Source organism: Delphinus delphis, chromosome 4 (assembly GCF_949987515.2).
Source record: "Delphinus delphis chromosome 4, mDelDel1.2, whole genome shotgun sequence".
In the NCBI taxonomy this organism is placed as follows: Eukaryota; Metazoa; Chordata; class Mammalia; order Artiodactyla; family Delphinidae; genus Delphinus; species Delphinus delphis.
In genome coordinates, this window is record NC_082686.1 from 46,056,958 (window position 1) to 46,072,334 (window position 15,377).

Below are 15,377 nucleotides of genomic sequence, written 5' to 3' on the forward strand. Positions count from 1 at the left end.
TTAACTAGCTAGGCATTCCACTGCACCACTGTTGATGTCATCTCTGATGTCGTGAGGGTGGCAGCCATCAGCATTGCAACCCACGGGCTGGAAAATCCCCAGGATCTCTTTAATGGTTCCAGAGAGTTCTCTAGCTAAAGATCAGTGCCTCTTCTGTTGCACAATGTTGACAATCTCATCAAAAGTGATGTTTCCACTGTGCTTAATGTTTTTCTGCTTCTTTCTGTCTCTTGGCAGTTCTTTGACAGCTTTGATGATCAGGACAGAGGCAGAAGGTACTACCTCAATCTGGGCCTGTGTGTTCTGAATGGTCAGTTTCACTGTAATTCTCAGACCCTTCCAATTACTAGTTGCCTGGTGATGTCATCACCAACCTCTTTTGGAAACAGACCGAGGGAGCCAATATTGCTGGCCAGGGCAAATGTGGCACCGACTTTCCCATCAGTGCACCTCAGATATACAGCTTTTATCTCCTTGGAGTTGAACTTAGGCGGCAAGGTGGAGGTGGCTGGTGTCATATGAACCCATATTTGGGATGACCCAAGAAAGTTGCACCTTGGCCGCTTCAAGCTGAAAGCTCCCTTCTGTTTTAAAAGTGCTATTTTCCCAGACAGCCTCTTCAATAAGTGGTGCTGGGAAAACTGGACAGCTACATGTAAAAGTATGAGATTAGAACACTCCCTAACACCATACACAAAACAAGCTCAAAATGGATTAAAGACCTAAATGTAAGGCCAGACACTATCAAACTCTTAGAGGAAAACATAGGCAGAACACTCTATGACATAAATCACAGCAAGATCCTTTTTGACCCACCTCCTAGAGAAATGGAAATAAAAACAAAAATAAACAAATGGGACCTAATGAAATTTCAAAGCTTTTGCACAGCAAAGGAAACCATAAAGAAGACCAAAAGACAACCCTCAGAATGGGAGAAAATATTTGCAAATGAAGCAACTGACAAAGGATTAATTTCCAAGATTTACAAGCAGCTCATGCAGCTCAATAACAAAAAAACAAACAACCCAATCCAAAAATGGGCAGAAGACCTAAATAGACATTTCTTCAAAGAAGATATACAGATTGCTGACAAACAAATGAAAGAATGCTCAACATCATTAATCATTAGAGAAATGCAAATCAAAAGTACAATGAGATATCATCTCACACCGGTCAGAATGGCCATCATCAAAAAATCTACAAACAATAAATGCTGGAGAGGGTGTGGAGAAAAGGGAACACTCTTGCCCTGCTGGTGGTAATGTGAATTGGTACAGCCACTATGGAGAACAGTATGGAGGTTCCTTACAAAACTACGAATAGAACTACCATATGACCCAGCAATCTCACTACTGGGCATATACCCTGAGAAAACCATAATTCAAAAAGAATCATGTACCAAAATGATCATTGCAGCTCTGTTTACCGTAGCCGGGAGATGGAAACAACCTAAGTGTCCATCATTGGATGAATGGATAAAAAAGATGTGGCGCATATATACAATGGAATATTACTCAGCCATAAAAAGAAACAAATTTGAGTTATTTGTAGTGAGGTGGATGGACCTAGAGTCTGTCATACAGCGTGAAGTAAGTCAGAAAGAGAAAGACAAATACCGTAAGCTAACACATATATATGGAATCTCCGAAAAAAAAAATGTCATGAAGAACCTAGGGGTAAGATGGGAATAAAGATACAGACCTACTAGAGAATGGACTTGAGGATATGGGGAGGGGGAACGGTAAGCTGTGACAAAGTGAGAGAGAGGCATGGACATATATACACTACCAAACGTAAAATAGATAGCTAGTGGGAAGCAGCCGCATAGCACAGGGAGATCAGCTCGGTGCTTTGTGACCACCTAGAGGGGTGGGATAGGGAGGGTGGGCGGGAGGGAGATGCAAGAGGGAAGAGATATGGGAACATATGTATATGTATAACTGATTCACTTTGTTATAAAACAGAAACTAACATACCATTGTAAAGCAATTATCCTCCAATAAGGACATAAAGACAAACAAACAAAAAAACCCAAAAATTCAATAACTATTCAGACAACTTCTATTTATCCTTTTTTTTTTGAAGTTTTGAATTTTTTTTAATTTATTTTTTTATACAGCAGGTTTTTATTAGTCATCAGTTTTATACACATCAGTGTATACATGTCAATCCCAATATCCTAATTCATCACACAACCACCCACACCACCGCTTTCCCCCCTTGGTGTCCATACATTTGTCCTCTACATCTGTGTCTCAATTTCTGCCCTGCAAACCGGTTCATCTGTACCATTTTTCTAGGTTCCACATACATGCGTTAATATACGATATTTGTTTTTCTCTTTCTGACTTACTTCACTCTTTATGACAGTCTCTAGATCCATCTACGTCTCAGCAAATGATCCAATTTTGTTTCTTTTTATGGCTGAGTAATATTCCATTGTATATATGTACCACAACTTCTTTATCCATTTGTCTGTCGATGGGCATTTAGGTTGCTTCCATGACCTGGCTATTGTAAATAGTGCTGCAATGAACATTGGGGTGCATGTGTCTTTTTGAATTATGGTTTTCTCTGAGTATATGTCCAGTAGTGGGATTGCTGGATCATATGGTAATTGTATTTTTACTTTTTTAAGGAACCTCCATACTGTTCTCCATAGTGGCTGTATCAATTTACATTCCCACCAACAGTGCAAGAGGGTTCCCTTCCAATATTATTATTGTTTAAGACATTTCATATTCATTTAGATTTACCCATGTATTTACCCTTTCTGTTGTTCATTATGTCTTCCTATTTCATTTTGCTTTCTATCTGGAACCATTTACCTTCTGACTAAAGAATTCCCATTAGTATTTCTTTAGTGTAAGTCTACTGTGAATAATTTTTTCAGTTTTTTCATGTGAAAACATCTTTATTTCACTTTCATTTTAGAAAGTTATTTTTCAGTGGGTGCAAAATTCTAGTACAGTTATTTTCTTCTAGCTCTGACATTAGTTGTCACTTTGATGTTTGTGGTCTACTTTCTTTTGTTGAGAATTCAAGCATCAGTTTTATCACAGCTATTTTAAAAATCATACATCTTTTTCCTCTAGCTTGTATTAATATTTTCTCTGTCTTTGGTTTTGAAAAATGTTACTATGATACACCTATATGTATGCTTTCTCTGTATTTAATTTAAATGATGTTTATGGTTTCCTGAATTTGTGGCTTCATGTTTATTATGAACATCATTTTGATCTTCAAATTTTATCTCTGCTTCATCTGTCTCTTCTGAATTTGTTTTGGTTTGTTTTTTGTAGGATTTAAATTACATATATGTTAAATATTTTCACTATTTCCCATATATCTCTTATGCTTCCTCTTTTTTTTTTTTGTATATTCCATTCTGTTTTTCTCTCTGTGCTTTGTACAGAAGATTTTCTCCCAATGTATGTTCCAATTTACTAATGCTCTCCTAAATTGCTTCTAATCTACTGCTCTTAACTTTTTAATTTTAGTTATTATATTTTTTCAGCTCTATAATTTCATTTGAAGAATTTTTATATTTTTGAGTTTTATGCTGAGATTTTCCATTTTGTGATCTTATTTCTGGAACATATTAATATGTTATTTTAAAGATCACGTATAATAATTCCAATATTTGGATCTCCAGTAAGTATATTTCTATAATCTGTTTTTCTCTTATTTTTCAGTCATGTGGTTTTGCCTCCTAGTAATTTTTCATTAGCAGCTAGAAAATACATTTGATAAATTGTAGTGATATTTTAAGACTCTAGATAATATCTTCTTGAGAGCATTCATTTTTGTTTGGTAGTTAGATAAAAGGAAGATTAATTTTAATTAAATCAAGGATTAAGTTGATTTAATGTCTAGCCCTTATAGAGTTGTAAGTTAAAATTGGAATGTTTGCCTGAGCCTCTCCTTGGTTGGCCTGAAGTCCAATTTTTGACCACCAGCTCTGTAAGACTGCTAGAAATTTTGCTTAGCTTCTCAGCCTCCTGGCTTCTACTTACAAACAGACAAACATCTAAAAGGAGAACTTAGGGCCAAACTGGGCTCACTTCTCTATTCTTGCATTCTGTCTTAGCCTAGGTTCCCTAGAAAATAGATCCTGAGGTAAAGGTTAAGTGCTAATTTTTAACAGGGAGGTATAACTCTGAGATAGTAAAAGTAAAGGGAAAATAAAGTGGGTAGAAAAGGAGGAAAAGGAAATATGAGCTAGTGTATTACTGCAGATGACCACCGCTTCATGAAGAGAGGCTCACTGTATAGAAACACTTTGTCTTGGAGTAGTCTGATAGGGGGAGAAAGAGAGAGGAATTTATTCAATGGCTCCCTCTATTGATTGACTTAACTTTCATTGGTCAAAATTTACCCACAAGACATTAACTTCTATGCATTCCTGATGTTTCAACGGGTCTCTTCAGACCCACCAAGGAAACTGAATCCCATACCCTACAACATGTTGATTCTTCTAACTCCAGAACTAGTGAGAGTAATCAGATCCTTGATGGGTATGGTGGGGCCTAGTGCCATAGCTGCAGCAACTCATACCACATCAGGAGCAATGGAGTCTGTGTGGAGACTAGCACTCACCTTGGGGGAGGCTGAGGCAGCCTGCAAAGCTTGTTGAAGAAATGGTTGTGACCTTGTGTCCACAGTAAGTTTGAGGACCTGGAGAACAGTTAGGGCCTAGAAGATTTAAGGAGGTTCCTCAATGTGTCCAATGCACCTTCTCCTGGGAATCTTGACCTATCAAAGCCCTTAGTAGCTTCATAGTTTCCAAATGTCTTTAAGCAGTGGTTTTATGTATTGTCCAGCATTTCTGATTCTCAGGGGAAGGTTTAGTCTGCAACCAACCACTCCACATTACTAGAAAAGAAAAAAAAAAAAAGGCACTGCTATCTTTTAAAGATCTTATAATGGTAACATATAATGTTATCCACAGGCACAACTGACATCCAAATATAGCTAAAAAACTAGTTGACATCAGCTGCAGAGTAAAACTAGTGGGACACCAAGAAGCCAGGTTCTCACTTGTTAGATATAAATCACCCCTCATCTCTATGTTGACTCCTCAGATAAGTTCAGTTGATATTTTCAAAGTCAACTTGCCCTTGATTTCCTCAGATGAGTCACTGTTAGTGTTACTCACCCATTGGAAAGTCCCGTCCTCAGGAAACCACTAATCACGGGTGGGGCCATAAGAGAAGGGCACACAATATACCAATTATATCATCTCTGAAGCAGAGGGTTCACAAGTGCCTTTATTTTTTTTCTGAATGCATAAATTCCTTTATTGAAAATATTGGGTTAGCACTGCAGTACATATACTCAATATCCATAAATCAAGGGCCACACATTTCTGATTGGAAAATACTGTTTTAAATAGAGAACACAGCATCTGGATATGCTCTCACAAGTATAATATCATGGACTAAACTAGGTAGGAGTGAACTATATGCAAAATGACCATTTTGTTAATAGCATATGGCTGCAAATGGCATAAATGGTAAATGTGATCATCATGAGACATTCCTGGTGTCTCACACCAACACATAGTTTAACAAGCAGATTAAGGTTAAACTGCCAATAAGTTGTTAATTAAGAGTTCTCAGTAGGAGGACTTGGGTGAAAGTACACCCAGTCTATAGATTTAAGATTTTATAGCATTCATTTAAACTTGCATGGAATGTGAGTGGAGTAAAATAATTGTTGATTTGACAGGAGGCCACTTGGCAATTTGTTTGTTCTCTTTTATATATAGTCTAAAATAAGAGAATATCTAGCTAAAGGAAATATTCTGTCAGCTTAAGGCCAACATTCTAAGAACTGTTTACTTCTTTAAAATGTAGTTATATAAACACTACTTTTCATTAATTTTTCCTTTCAAAGATCACTATGTGTTTAATTCTGACTGCTGCAAAAACTCAACTCACACTAATCATTATCTCTTCTTCCTTTTCCCAGCTAAAGTCTATCTCTGGTCTAACCTACAGTCTATAATTCAACTTCTTGTGACATACTCTAAGAATTTCAGAATCTCCTCATCTGCTGCTGTTCCAAAACATTACTGACCTATATGAACCCTGTAATTTTTAGCCTCTTCCAAATTAGGCCAAAGATTTTAGCTCTTTTTTTTTTTTTTAAGATTTTAGCTCTTAATGAAACCTCCTTATAGAAATTTACCATTGTATCTGTTCTATATTTTTATGTAATGTAAAAAACAGGAAGAATCAGTGTAAGGAGCTCATTAGGACCACTAAATAAAGGTCTTCTCTTATATTTGCTACCTTCTCAGGGCACTTAGATGCCTCTCTTTAGAAAAATGTCACCCTTTGGAGAATGGTAAGAGATGCATGCTTAATCATACAGTTCATGGAAATTGAGAAATGTTTCATTAGCTTCCTCCAAAATAACAATAAGTTTACTACAAAGGTTTTAGGATAACAACCTTTCTCTACTTCCTCCCAATCTGTCATTGTCACCACCATGGGTCATCCTTGCCACAGCAATCTGAATATGTGTGGCCAATGGGAAATGATGACTTTTCCAAAGAGAAGAGGACCCTTCTTCAGTAAAGGGAACATACACAGCTCTGGTTTCCTGCTAGAGCTTAACGTATAAGCCCCATTCAACATCAAGAAATACTGTATCACAAAATTGTGTATGCAGTTAAAAAACTATGTGTGCAGTATGATCTCAGTTATAAAATATGTGTGTCTATAAAACATGTATGCATGTATGAGGATATATAGTAAAGTGTTAACCAATTATGGATCATGGAATTATGGGTACAAGCTAATTTCTATGCACTTATTTGTGTTGTCGTCATTTTATTTATTGGACATGTAATATTTTTTTCAAAAAACTTAAAAAAAAAACTGTTTTGTCAGATGTTGTGCTCTTCCAGGTAAAATACATGCGCTATGCTCTTCTAGGTATGTAAGTCAGTAAATAAACATGACATGCATAGAACAAGCAACTAGCTTGTTCTCAATAAATGTCAACTATTATGGATACAGCACAGGAAATTAAATTTAACTTTTTCATGAAATGCAATTTTAAAATATCTATATTTAAAGGCATGGGTCTTAAAAGAGTGTACAGATCTACAAAGGAACCAAGTAATCTACTAAAAGTGCTTGCCTCCTTTTTTATTTTTTTAGTTTAATTTAATTTTATTTTATTTTGCCACATTGTGCTGCTCACGGGATCTTACTTCCCCCACCAGGGATTGAACCCAGTTCCCCTGGAGTGGAAGCCCAGAGTCCTAACCACTGGACCACCAGGGAATTTCCACTTGCTTCCTTTCTTAAAATGAGGTATAACTGAAACAGGAAAAAAAAGACTTATAAAGACTATTAGGCAGAGGACTATAAGAGATTTGAAGTCAACAACTCTTTAGCTGTGAGTGCTGCCCCTCACTGGCTAAGGTTATAATCTGGGTAAAAAATAATGAAAAAATATTTGGAGAGAAAAATGATGAGCAAAAGAAGACTAGAAGAGGGAAAAGAGGACAGGAACAGAAAGGAGAGGAAAAAGTTAGAGCTAATTATAATGATTAATAGGAGGAAAGAGAAAAGAGAACAATAAAATGAATAACAATTGGAGGGGACTTCCCTGGTGGCACAGTGTTAAGAATCTGCCTGCCAATGTAGGGGACATGGGTTCGAGCCCTGGTCTGGGAAGATCTCACATGCTGCCGAGCAACTAAGCCCATGTACAACAACTACTGAGCCTGCACTCTAGAATCCGCGAGCCACAACTACTGAAGCGCACGCACCTAGAGCCCCTGCTCCGCAACAAGAGAAGCCACTGCAATGAGAAGCCCGTGCACTGCAACAAAGAGTAGCCCCCACTTGCTGCAACTAGGGAAAAGCCCACGTGCAGCAACGAAGACCCAACATGGCCAAAAATAAATAAATAAATAGATAGATACATAAATAAATAGTCCTCATGATTCTGAGAAACTAATAAACTGTCTTCATGGACTCTCCCTTGGCTCTCATGGGCCACACAAGGTGGTTCCCCATTCTCTCTAATGACCTTGTCATGACATACACCACTCAGCTCTTGTTCTCTCTTCTCCTTTCACTCCACTCCCAGCCAGTCTTGACTAGTGGTGAATAATACTCACCTCAGTGTACCATGACCTCAGAAACCTGCCCACAACAAGCACCCTGCAACCATCCCCCCTTCTCTTCCCTGCATTTATAGAGAAGCATATCCGTGCCTCTTTCGTAGCATGAATTACTATTAAATTTGCTTGTGTGCCTGGAGCATGAGCTCTGTAATGGCAGAGATCTGTTATTCATCTTTACTTCCCCTGCACAAAGATTAGGGTCTGACGTGAAATAGGGAGGTCTGCAGAACTATTTGGTGAAAACTGTGTTTGATGTCTCGATCCACTTCATAATGTTACATTCCTTCCAAACTGAAAGTTCTTAGTCTAATAGAAAGAATGAAGCCTGGGATCCATTCTCTGGTTTGCTAGACATAGGACTTTAGGTAAATTATTTAACCTTTCAGCATCTGTTTTCTGTGAGAGTTTTGGGAAAGTAGTAGATAGTATATTGAAAATATATAAAGTACCTATCATTGTGACACATCGTAGGTGTTCGATGGAGTGTGGCTATTATTTACTTTGTTCCTGTGGCCCCTGATGGTCACACCCCTACTAAAGGTTGTGTGTGGGCACGTTACACACCTAGATGGAGAGAGGGCAGCTATCACCTGATCAACACATGTTCTTTAGAAAATTTCCTGGCCCTAACTTCCCACTAGGATCATTCACTAATCAATGACACTATTTAATATTGCCATAATCCCTTGTGCCCTTATTTCAGTGATAGTCATAACCTACGGAGGTTATATTTTTCTTTCTTTGTCTGGAGATTTCTTGTTCTGACATGCTTGCTATTTCACACTGAAATTATTCTGTACATGTATAAAAGAATCAAACTTTAAAATGAAGGGGGCTTCCCTGGCGGTGCAGTGGTTAGGAATCCACCTACCAATGCAGGGATACGGGTTCAATCCCTGGTCCGGGAAGATCCCTCATGCCGCGGAGCAACTAAGCCCCTGAGCCACAGCTGCTGAGCCTGCGCTCCAGAGCCGGTGAGCCACAGCTACTGAAGCCCACACGCCTAGAGCCTGTGCTCTGCAACAAGAGAAGACACCGCAATGAGAAGCCCACGCACCGCAACGAAGAGTAGCCCCTGCTCACCGCAACTAGAGAGAGCCCGCGCACAGCAATGAAGACCCAATGCTGCAAAAAATAAATTTAAAAAAATATACATATAGGGAATGTTGTCTTTTCAGAACCAAACCTTAAGCACTGACTAAATGATGAAATTTAAATTTTCTTATCATTATAAATGCACGGTAGCACTCTCTCTATATATATATCTCCCAGTCATAAAAAGTAAATAGGTTTCTTTGCTTTGAACTGAGAAATACTTTGGTTAAAAAGCATCCGTTGTGAGTAAACCTTACTTGTTTTCACAATACAAAGAACTATCTGGGCCTGCATTAGTTTAGATGGTCAGATAACTGATCACAGGTTAAATGTTGAGGGCAAGAGAATGACCGTTTATTGCAGTCGCCAGACAGAGAAGAGTGCCTGTCACGAAACAGATAAGAAAACTCTATGAACAAATGCATCTTCTCCAGCACTCAGCTATTACCAAGCCCAGCAGGAATTTGGACCTAGGCTTGGCTGACCCCAAAGCCCGTGATCCTCTTGCTCTTGCCTCTCCCTGTCTCTGGAAAGCAGGATGCAGTATGTGAGTGGTCCTTCTAACGTGTTGTCCAGCTGCCATTCCTCATATCACAAAGTACAAAATCTATAACCCATTCCCCTTCTCACTACAATATTGGTAACCCAATTTGTCACTCTACCAGAACTACAGAAGGAAGGGAGGGCTTAAAAGAAGTCATCCCCCAAAAGAAATTTCTATTATCTCAAGTATATTTGGAGCGAGCTGGAGACTAGAAAGGCAGGTAGTTTCTCGTACATCTATAGATAAGAGTGACCCTGGTAAACCATTTCCTGAAAACAATTTTTTGGTGCTGATCTGAAAGTGAGTGGTTCTGTTTGGTCTCGTGTTGGTTTGTGGGTGGTTGGTTTAGGATGGGATGAACCATTTTTTCTTTTAAATTTTTATTTATTTATTTTGGTTTCTCTGGGTCTTAGTTGCGGCATGTGGGATCTCCGTTGCAGCATTTAGGATCCTTAGTTGCGGCGGTATGAGGGATCTTTTTTTTATTTGCAGCACGTGGGTTTCTTAGTCACAGCATGCGGACTCTTAGTTGTGGCAAGAATGGGGGATCTAGTTCCCTGACCAGGGATCGAACCTGGGACCCCTGAATTGGGAGCACGGAGTGTTACCCTCTGGACCACCAGGGAAGTCCGGGATGAACAATTTTATGGTTAAGGGGTTGTGGGTAAGATCACTGCCTTCACCCCTCCTCAGGCTTGTCAGACCGGCTTGTTGGAAAGGATGAGCCTGTCAGTTGCAGGCAGCAATTTTCAGGCTATATGGACTGTAGAAGGGATTTGAGTTAATCCATTATTTCCCAAACTTGACCTCCCTCTGACCAACTTCTATCTGGCTAACCGTCTAATTTCCCTGGGGGGTTTCCTTTTATAACAAAACAACTTTGTTTTGATTTAGCCTAGGACTAGGCTTAGGTTTTAGGGAGGAAACGCCTTTAAACAATTTGCATTTGAAATGAGGAAGTGAAAAAAAAAAAAAATGAGGAGGCAAAGCCAGCTGTTTCCTACAAACCCTTGATAACGGTGCAGCGGTTCATTGTCCTTCTGCCCCAGTGGAAACTGGCTTCCGCCCTTGCCTTGTCTGCTGCTTTTCCAGCCTCCCTCACCTGTCCAGACAGCTGTAACCTCCCCACTTGTCATCACCCCCGCAAGGTAAGATTCTGAGATACATGTGTGAGCTCTGGGACAACTCGGTCTTTACTCAGTTTTGAGCAAAGCTACACTTTTCTTACAATGGCTGTGACAGGTGACACTTTACAAATACTGCCTCCTTTAATCCTCATAGCTCCCCATGAAGAAGACTGTATTATTATCCTCATTTCATAGAAGAGGGAAGCGAGACTTAAGCCGTGTGTCCAAGTCATTTTTCTGATTCCAAGGCCTGTTCTCTGAACCAGAGGGTTTCAAAATGTCTTCCCATCAGCAGAGTGCTGGTTAGGAACAGAGATTTCCAGGCAGCCAGCTCAGAGATCCTGACTGAGTAAACGTGGAGTGAAGCCCGGCAATCTGTTCTAACGTCTCTGATGGAGGCAGGATTTAAATCTTTCCAGTGATGTTCTCCGCCTTTACATGGCCTGCTTGGTACAGCCCCTTCACACTTCTCAGTGCTGATTGATCACTCCCGCCGGGTTCTCAGAGCACTCTGCTCTCACGGCTAGTATATGTTAGCTTACTAACAGACAAGGCCACGGTGTGTTAAAATTAGCTGGTTTTAGTTCTGTCTTCCTGACTAGTTGGGAGCTACTTGATACCGAGGATACTGTTTCTTTTTGACTTCCTCTTCCTGAATTGCTTCTTCCACTGATCTTTACATAGCTGGGTTCTCTTTATTATTGGGGCTTCAACTTAAAAGTTTCCTCCTCAGAGAACCTTTTATAATGACCTTAAGAATTAATTCAGCTCATGCAGCTCAATATTAAAATAACAAACAACCCAATCCAAAAATGGGCAGAAGACCTAAATAGACATTTCTTCAAAGAAGATACACAGATTGCCAACAACCACATGAAAGGATGCTCAACATCACTAATCATTAGAGAAATGCAAATCAAAGGTACAATGAGGTATCACCTCACACCAGTCAGAATGGCCGTCATCAAAACATCTAGAAACAATAAATGCTGGAGGGGATGTGGAGAAAAGGGAACCCTCTTGCACTTTTGGTGGGAATGTAAATTGATACAGCCACTATGGAGAACAGTATGGTGGTTCCTTAAGAAACTAAAAATAGAACTACCATACGACCCAGCAATCCCACTACTGGGCATATACCCTGAGAAAACCATAATTCAAAAAGAGTCATGTACCAAAATGTTCATTGCAGCTCTATTTACAATAGCCAGTTCATGGAAGCAACCTAAGTGTCCATCAACAGATGAATGGATAAAGAAGCTGTGGCACATATATACAATGGAATATTACTCGGCCATAAAAAGAAACGAAATTGAGTTATTTGTAATGAGGTGGATGGACCTAGAGTCTGTCATACAGAGTGAAGTAAGTCAGAAAGAGAAAAACAAATACCGTATGGTAACACATATATGTGGGATCTAAAAAAAAAAAACGGTCATGAGGAACCTAGGGGCAGGACGGGAATAAAGATGCAGATGTGCAGAATGGACTTGACGACTCAGGGAGCGGGAAGGGTAAGCTGGGACAAAGTGAGAGAGCGGCATGGAAATATATACACTATCAAATGTAAAATAGATAGCTAGTGGGAAGCAGCCGCATAGCACTGAGAGATCAGCTTGGTGCTTTGTGACCACCTAGAGGGGTGGGATAGGGAGAGTGGGAGGGAGGGAGACGCAAGAGGGAAGAGATATGGGGATATATGTATATGTATACTTTGTTATATATATTTATACTTTGTTATATATATTTATACTTTGTTATAAAGCAGAAACTAACACACCATTGTAAAACTGTAAAACAGTTATACTCCAATAAAGATGTTAAAAAAAGATTATATCCCAATAAAACTAGAAAGAATAAATTAAAAAATAAAATAGTTAAAAAAAGAATTCAGAACCCCACCACTCATTCACTGTCGTATCACCCTATTTTCATATAGTGTAGAGCACAGAGATTTGCATAGTAGGTGCTCAATTAGAACTAGATTATCCAAAGCCAGATTAAGTACATGTGTAGGACACCAGGAAAAGAGGTACCCTGTTTTATTTTTAAATAAAAATCGACATATAATTATATATTTTTTTTCTTTCTTTTTTTTTTTTTTTTTTGCGGTACGTGGGCCTCTCACTGTCGTGGTCTCTCCCGTTGCGGAGCACAGGCTCCGGACGCGCAGGCTCAGCGACCATGGCTCATAGGCCCAGCTGCTCCACGGCAAGTGGGATCTTACCGGACCGGGGCATGAACCCGTGTCCCCTGCATCGGCAGGCGAACTCTCAACCCCTGCGCCACCAGGGAAGCCCTATAATTATATTTTTAAACTGTAGAAATGTGGAAAAAAAAAAAATTAGGATTTTCCTGGTCTCTCTTCCACTTACATTATGGCTTAAAATTACTTTTATATAGAATTACTTATTGAAAATAAGCTCCATAACATGTGGGGTCTTTGAGTCTCTAAAGGTTTTAAACTAGCACTGGTATGTGTTTAACATCTTCGTTTTTCCAAAACATTTTGAAAATAAATTGGGCAGGTATTATTATTCAGTCCCATGCTGAAGAGGTGGGAAAAAAAAAAAAGGAAGAAAAAAAAAGGAAGAAAAAAAGGGAAGAATAAGCACACAAAAGAGGATGTAGCATCAGATCTCACAGGTTAAAGGCTCAGTCCTACAAGAGTGCCCCTTCCTCCCCACTTCAGACAGCAGTCACCAAGTCCCGGTTGTCACCTATGCTTCTGATCTATAGATTGGAGGTTCCAATGACCCCCTCCTTGGGTTTGGTTTATTTGCTAGAGCCGCTCATTTTACTTACTAGATTGCTGGTTTATTATAAAAGGATGTAACTCAGGAACAGCCAGATGGAAGAGATACATAGGGCAAGGAATGGGGAAAGGGTACAGAGCTTCTCCAAGCACACTACTCTCCCCAAATCTTCATGTGTTCACCAACCTGGAAGCCCTCTGAATCCCATCCTGTTCGGTTTTTACAGTAGGCATAATTGATTAAATCATTGGCCAATGGTGACTGAATTCAATCTTCAGCCCCTCTCCCCTCCTGGGAGGTCTGGGGGTGAATCTGAAAGTTCCAATCCTCTAATCACAGAGTTGGTTCCCTTGGCAACCAGCCCCCATCCTTAGGTTAGGTCTAAAAGTCATCTCATTAACATAACAAAAGACGCCTTTGTCACTTATCGCTTAGGAAATTTGTGCCAGAAATGGGGACTAAGACCAAATATATATTTCTTATTATAAATCACAGTATCACACCTGTCAGCGAGGCCCCCAATGCAAGGGCATCAAGAGTACAGAAAATAAGAAAATATAGCTTATATAGTTTAGTCCTGTAAACTCCAAAAAATGACTGAAACATAGCTGCAGGCTTCTGGAAATCCTCACCTTCTAACTGGAAGAGAGCCTGAGAGAAGTGGGAACACCTTGTCTTTTTCCATTGTCTTAGACTTTGTAATTAAATTTTGACTTGACATTCTTCCCTAGACTTGGGGATGACAGACCAAATCTTCTTGCTCTGTCCGGTTTTAAAAGAAAGGATTCTTGTAAATGTGTCATACTTTACCAGTATTCTTAATAAACTTTGGCAAGGGTGTGCCTCAGAATGAAACTACTCTTTTCAGATGTAAATGCAGGCATAGGTCCTGTAAAATCTTTAAAGAAAAATGATGCGAGAAGAGAAAACATGTCTCTGTTATCTCTGAGGAGCTGTCCCTTTCCAGAACCTAACCTGGGCCAGTAAACTGTTCCAACTCATCCTGATTGAAAATAAGAATGAGCTGGAGGGGATAGAGGTGGAAATGGAGAAGTGAGAAACTTAAGGAGATTGTAAGGTTATTTAGGAATATATGGTCCAAAAAGGACATTTAGCAGAAATCAGAGGGACAGTTCTCTCTTCCAAAAGGGAAATAATCTTTTGCTCCTGTTGGCATATTTTCCTGAGTATCTCTTGGATGAATTTCTGCAATAGCAAAATAATCAGTTTATCAATATGTAGTGGGTTTAGTGCATTACTTAGAAATGTTGATAGCACAGACTCTTAGACTTGTAGAAATTTTAGGAGTTAGAAAATTAATCCTTCACCTATGCAGGAATTCTGAAAAATAGTTATATTGTTAATACAGGCAAGTTATTCCATCACTAGACACCTTGTGGTGTTAATTTAAATGGCTGGATAAGTACCTAGCCCTTTAATGATATGGTTTGATCCAAAAGATAAAATTGAAGATAAGTAGAGAAAAAAATGAACCAAGAAATGTGTGTAACAGAATCTCCCACCTGAAAATCAGGTCAGTAATCTTAATTTAAAATTAGTTCTCAAAGCCAACATTTCGATAAACCATAGAGAGACCATGCTTCTTTTCTTTTCTTTTTTTAAAATTTCTTTATTGCATTTATTTTATTTTATTTTTTGGCTGCGTTGGGTCTTTGTTGCTGCCGCGGGCTTTCTCTAGTTGCGGC

General features: G+C 39.2%; 1 pseudogene; it reads right to left on the reverse strand.

Annotated features, from left to right (window-relative positions):
- On the reverse strand, positions 1 to 2,784 carry LOC132424379 (large ribosomal subunit protein uL11-like; annotated as a pseudogene).
- Between the last annotated feature and the right edge of the window lie 12,593 nt (positions 2,785 to 15,377).